The following is a 5514-nucleotide window of genomic DNA, read 5'->3' as shown; positions in this document are numbered from 1 at the left end:
TTTCTAGGTCTCCCTTCCATGAAGTAGGTTTTAAGAGGGTGAATCTAGATCCCAGAAAATTAGGAGGAGTAAGATAAATGCTGGACTGCTAATCACAAAGTGGCAGTTCAAACCCACCTTGGAAATCCTATTTAGAGTTGCTTTGCGTCAGAACTGACTTCTCGGCCCTTAGCAACAAAGAAACAAGAAGTATAGTTATAAAGCAATAGAAAAGACGGGGATGAATGCAGAAAAGGATGTTCTAAAATCTGATTTCAAAACGTACAAAATTTTTCTGGTCCTGCCGCCCTGGTCCTATGCATGTGATATTCTAAAAGTGGAATCAAAATAGATGCTTGAGATGGGAGGATGTTACTCTAGTTTTGATCTTTAGTGATATTTGTCTGTTGATGTATGGATGTGTGTATCTGTCTATGTGATACACTAAATGTATGAGGGGTTTCAAAAGTTCATGGAAAAATTCCATTATCTTATAGTTCTATTTTTCCATGAATTTTTTGAAGCCCCCTCATGTATAATAACACATATATATTACTATGTAATATATATTTATATGCAGGCATGCATATATATACATTTGTAGTTTGTATGTACATGTGTATAATATATATATGTTATAGATTAGCACTATAGAATGCGTCTAGAATTTCAGATTGCTGCTGATACTCTGATTGGAGTCATTCTGTTTCTTTATGCCAGGAGGGTCCAGGGGTGGAATGTCAACATCACGTATTGTTAGATGCCATCAAGTCGGTTCCAAATCACAGCAACCGTGCATGGCAGAATGAAACACTGCCGAGTCCTGTGCAGAACCTCACAATTGTTACATTAGAGTCCAGTGCTGCTATGTCAATATCATAATACTGTGAAAGTTACAGTTGATGTGCTGTTTTTCTCAGGATACAATATAATGCATATCATCTTCTTCTTGGTCTGTTACTTCCAACTCAAGAGCATACTGTTGGAGGTATGGGGTCAGATTCTACCTTAGACCATCGGTAGTACAGAATACATTGTGTACTTTCTTAGGTACATGCATGCTAAAGAGGCTTTCTGATATAACTGATTATGGTTTGTTTTTGAACCTATAACACATCTGCTGATACTTACTTCAAACAGTACAGAAAAGGAAGTAGAGGAACTAATATTTGAGTAGCCGTTATATATGCTAGCTGCTATTAAGCCATTTCCTTCTCCATTGGATTTATAAGGCTGGTTTGATTATTCTAAGTTTATAGATGCGGAACTGAGGCTTGAAGTACTTGTGCAATAGTTGTTTTTAAGTGCCGCTGAGTCGATACCGACCCATAGCGACCTTGTATAGGGTTTCCGAGGAGCAGCTGGTAGAGCTGGTTAAAACCCAGAGTATATAAGACCCCAATATCATGTTCTTCCCACGGATACACTGCGTGGTGATGCTTTAGACTGAGGATAAGAGAAACTGGGAAAATGATTAAAAGTATATCAACTGTGTCTTTTGAAGTCCTGGTCTTGTGTAGCCACCCCTGGGATGTCAGGTGGCTGATGGCAGCAAGAACTGTGTCAGGCAGGGTGTTACCTCAGGCAGAAGACTCTCATCTCTTGAATATGTTCTCTCACTGTTCTCTGGTTTTGAGGTTCAGCCTCACTTGTTGCTTCTTACCTTGGCACTCTGGCTTTAACATTGTTTCCCTACTTCCACCAAAACTTGATATTGTCAGGTTTGCATAACAACTGTTATGTCAGTTCCGAATCAGCAAGACTTTATTGAGATTCAGAGAGTGACTGGTGGGTTTGAACTGCCAACCTTGTGGTTATCAGTCTAGTGCTTATCCTACAGCACTGTACTAGGGCTCACATTGTAACTACTAAAATCGTATTGGTAACAGTTATTTATTCACTTGTTTATTTCAACTTTGATCCCATGTTTTGAGCATCCAACTTTAATTTGAGACATGTATAGCCTTCTGAGAAAAGCATTGGCAATTAAGATGTCAGCCTTGTCAGCGTTCCTGAGCTCTCTGCTGATAGGTACTTGGAAGTGATATAGATAGAACATATGCTAAAACCTTCTGGCATGTAAATATGTTGTTCTTAAACGGAAAGTTTCCAAGATTCAGTAGGCAGCCTTTTGTGATGATTTAGGTATTATATACTTAAATAATAATAATAATAATTATATATACATATATTTACTAGAAAAGAGGTGGTGTGGTGTAGGGAAAGTGGGTGAACTTGAGAGAGTGATTGTAGTCACAAATTCTAGCCCCATATCTTACTATCTGAATGAGTACCTGGGTAGTGCAGTTGGTTAAATGCTTCACTGTTAGCATAAAAAGGAGTCCTGGTGTGGTGCTGTGGGTTAATGCTCTGTACTTACTGCAAAGTCAATGGCTTAAGCTCACTAGCTGCTCCTTGGAAACCCTATACAGGGTTGTTATGGGTTGTAGCTGACTTGATGGCACTTAACAACAACAACAACAACAACAATAATAATTAGCAAAAAAAAAAAAAAGCCGAGGTCATGGTGAGATTCTGCTTCAACAGTGTTTGAACAGAACAGATCCAGGGACTCGTCCACCTCCAGCCTTGGACCACCTCTAACTTCTTTAAGTGAAATATCTTCTATGGGACCATCTTTTTGAACATTCCCTGTTATCAGAACCAGCTAAACACCATTTGTGTGTGTGTGTGTGTGTGTGTGTGTGGTTAGCTCTAAATCTTCAACCAACCATGAGCTCTCAGATCCATTAGAATGATTCCGCTCACGCGGAGGCCAGCATCAACCCTCTGGTCAATCTGCATCTGTGGGCCTCTTAACACCTACCTCTGTCTGGGCTTCTATTTCCATTGCGACGATGTGGCCCTGGAAGGCGTGGGACACTTCTTCCACGAGGTGGTGAAGGAGAAGCGCGAGAGTGCTGAGCGTCTCTTGAAACCTCAAAACCAGCGTGGTGGTCACGTACTCTTCCAGGATGTGCAGAAGCCATCCTAAGATGAGTGGAGAAGAACCCTGGACGCCATGGAAGCCACCCTGGCCCTGGAGAAGAACCTGAACCAGTCCTTTCTGGATCTGCACGCCGTGGGTGCTACCTAAACAGATTCCCACCTAAGTGTTTTCTGAAGAACCATTTTCTTGACGAGGAGGTGAAAATTATCAAGAAGATGGGCGACCACTTGACCAACCTTCGTAGAATGGCCGGTCCCTAGTCAGGGCTGGCCAAATACCTCTTCGAGAGGCTCACCCTCAAGCACATCTAGGAAGAGCCTGTGGAGCCCCGCAACCTGTGAAGGGCCTTTCAGCATTCCCCTGCTCTCCTCAAACCTTCAGTCATAGAGGCAGCATAATCAACGTGCTGGAGCCCCTCTTCACCCAAGCCGTGGAACAAATGAAAACAATAAAGCTTCCTTTTATAGGAAAAAATAAAAAGTAAGAAAGCTGGTGATTCAAACCTGCCAGAGGCAGGTGAAGACAGGCTTGGTGATTTGCTTCCGAAAAGTTATTTCTTTGTAAAATCCTGTGGAACCATTTGAATCTGTACACTGGGTTCATCCTGAGTCAGAATTTATTCAACAGGAACTGAAAACTTCGTGTCAGAGGGCCCCCAGGCAGATCATTTTACCCATCTATACAATGAGTGTAGCACACGCTTCCGGGGGTCATTTATAATACTCAAAATGTGGCTAACACAGAGCAGCACCAAGAAAATATTGGCTGTCTCTGTCTTGGCCTGAAGGTAACTTCTGGAGTTTCTACCTTCAGTGAATGCATGTACCTGATGAAACAAGCCTTATCTCACGTTAGAGCACCGTTGCTCTGTAGGATAAGACCTGGACTGCTAACCACAAGGTCAGGGGTTTCAGCCTACCAGCTACCCTGAGAGACAAAGATGAGGCTTTCTGTTCCCATAAAGATTTACAGCTTCAGAAACTGATACAGGGTTGCTATGAATCTGAACCAACTTGACAGCACTTAACAATAAGAAGCGGCTCACATAAAGGCTTTATTTCCTTTACAGGCCTGTATTGGCTCCCTATTTTAAAAAGGTGTAAGGTTTCTCTCATTTCTCTGATGCCTCTGCATGAGAGAAAACCTGAACTCAAAATATAACCGTTTGGTGGGTGTGTTCCATAAGTCTGTTGTGTGTAAGTGATCTTCCAGGTGTGGATACAGAGAAAGTCACAGTTTGCCCAGAGACTTAGCTATTGATGATTTCAGCATATTTATGATGATGTAGGTGACACTTTTGAGATTGTGCAGGAAGTTGTAGTGATGAATGCTACAGGTCAAGGGTGACAGGCCTGGAAAAAACCACTTCACAACAGGGTGGCAGTCGTCTCAGATTCTGTGTCACACGTCTGTGAGTTCTGTGTTCCCTAATAAAGACAGGTCTTTGTCCCTTGTCTGATTTAATAGGTAAACCCAACAGTTTCTGTAAATGAGGTTAACTATACACAAGGTTAAGGAGCTCTGGTAACGTAGTGGTTACGAATCGGGCTGTGAACCTTAATATCAGCCGTTCGAAACTGCTAGCTGTTCTGCAGGAGAAAGATGAGGCTTTCTGCTCCCATAAATATTTACAGCCTCAGAAACCCTGTACAGGGCCTTTATGAGTCAGAACTGACTCCATAGCACACCACCACCACTACCATACACAAAGTTCAACAATTCATCAGTACAAGCTTTTGCCAGGGTCTTTACTGTAAATTAATTAGCAATTAGACATATGCTTTAGTGTCTGAAATTGACAACAGCTCTTTCATCAATTAAGGAAAGCCTTTCCCCTCTATGTGTACTTTAGAAAGAATTCTGTGTACTTTTCTAAACTATCTCATGAGACCAATTAATTTCCTTAATCAAAAGCTAAAGTTTAAATTATTTTTAGTATTGTTCTGTTATCAGTGTTCCAAATGAAAATGTTTTCCAACCCGGTTTATAATTGTGTTTGTTTTTATTTTATTATATATATATTATAGCAAGAAATGCATTGGTTTTAAACGTTAGGAAGCAGGGATAACTAAGCACTGACTGCCTTTCATTTTTATGCTCCTTTTCAAATTGTGTATCTCATTGCACATCAACACCCAGCTCTAAACATCTGATGGCTAAAAATCCAATGGCAAATCTGTATTTTTCTTTTCCCAAACATTTATTTATAGGTGTAAACAAAACTGTTGTTTGCTACTTCACCATAATCTGAATCTCTGTGGTTAATCAGTACCAATAGGCCCCTGTTACATCATGACCCATCAGGAAGTACTGTGTACAGTGAGAACTGACTGAAAGGGAGCTGGGGTCTATTAGTTACGCCCTTATCGACTAAGTTTTCTGATTGTGTTTCCTCGGCTCAAGCTTTTGAAATGACTTATTTATTTCCGAGATTTGTCCAGTGCTGTGAACAGCCATGTGCAAAGATATTGGAAGACACTAACAGTTTATATAATGTGTTTAATTTTCTAGAGTGTTTGGGAAATTGAACCAGCCCAACTTAGATCACATTCTTTTATGCCCACAGAATGGTGGTGCTTATGGAG

The 5514-nt window shown here is 40.9% G+C and overlaps 1 pseudogene; it reads left to right on the top strand.

Moving 5' to 3' along the window:
- The first annotated feature begins 2712 nt into the window (after positions 1-2712).
- LOC102825309 lies at positions 2713-3240 on the top strand (annotated as a pseudogene).
- Positions 3241-5514: the final 2274 nt, after the last annotated feature.

Source organism: Chrysochloris asiatica, unplaced genomic scaffold (genome assembly GCF_000296735.1).
Source record: "Chrysochloris asiatica unplaced genomic scaffold, ChrAsi1.0 scaffold00020, whole genome shotgun sequence".
Taxonomy (NCBI): domain Eukaryota; kingdom Metazoa; phylum Chordata; class Mammalia; order Afrosoricida; family Chrysochloridae; genus Chrysochloris; species Chrysochloris asiatica.
The sequence above is the reverse complement of the archived record's forward strand: the minus strand, read 5'-3'. Positions and strand labels throughout refer to the sequence as shown.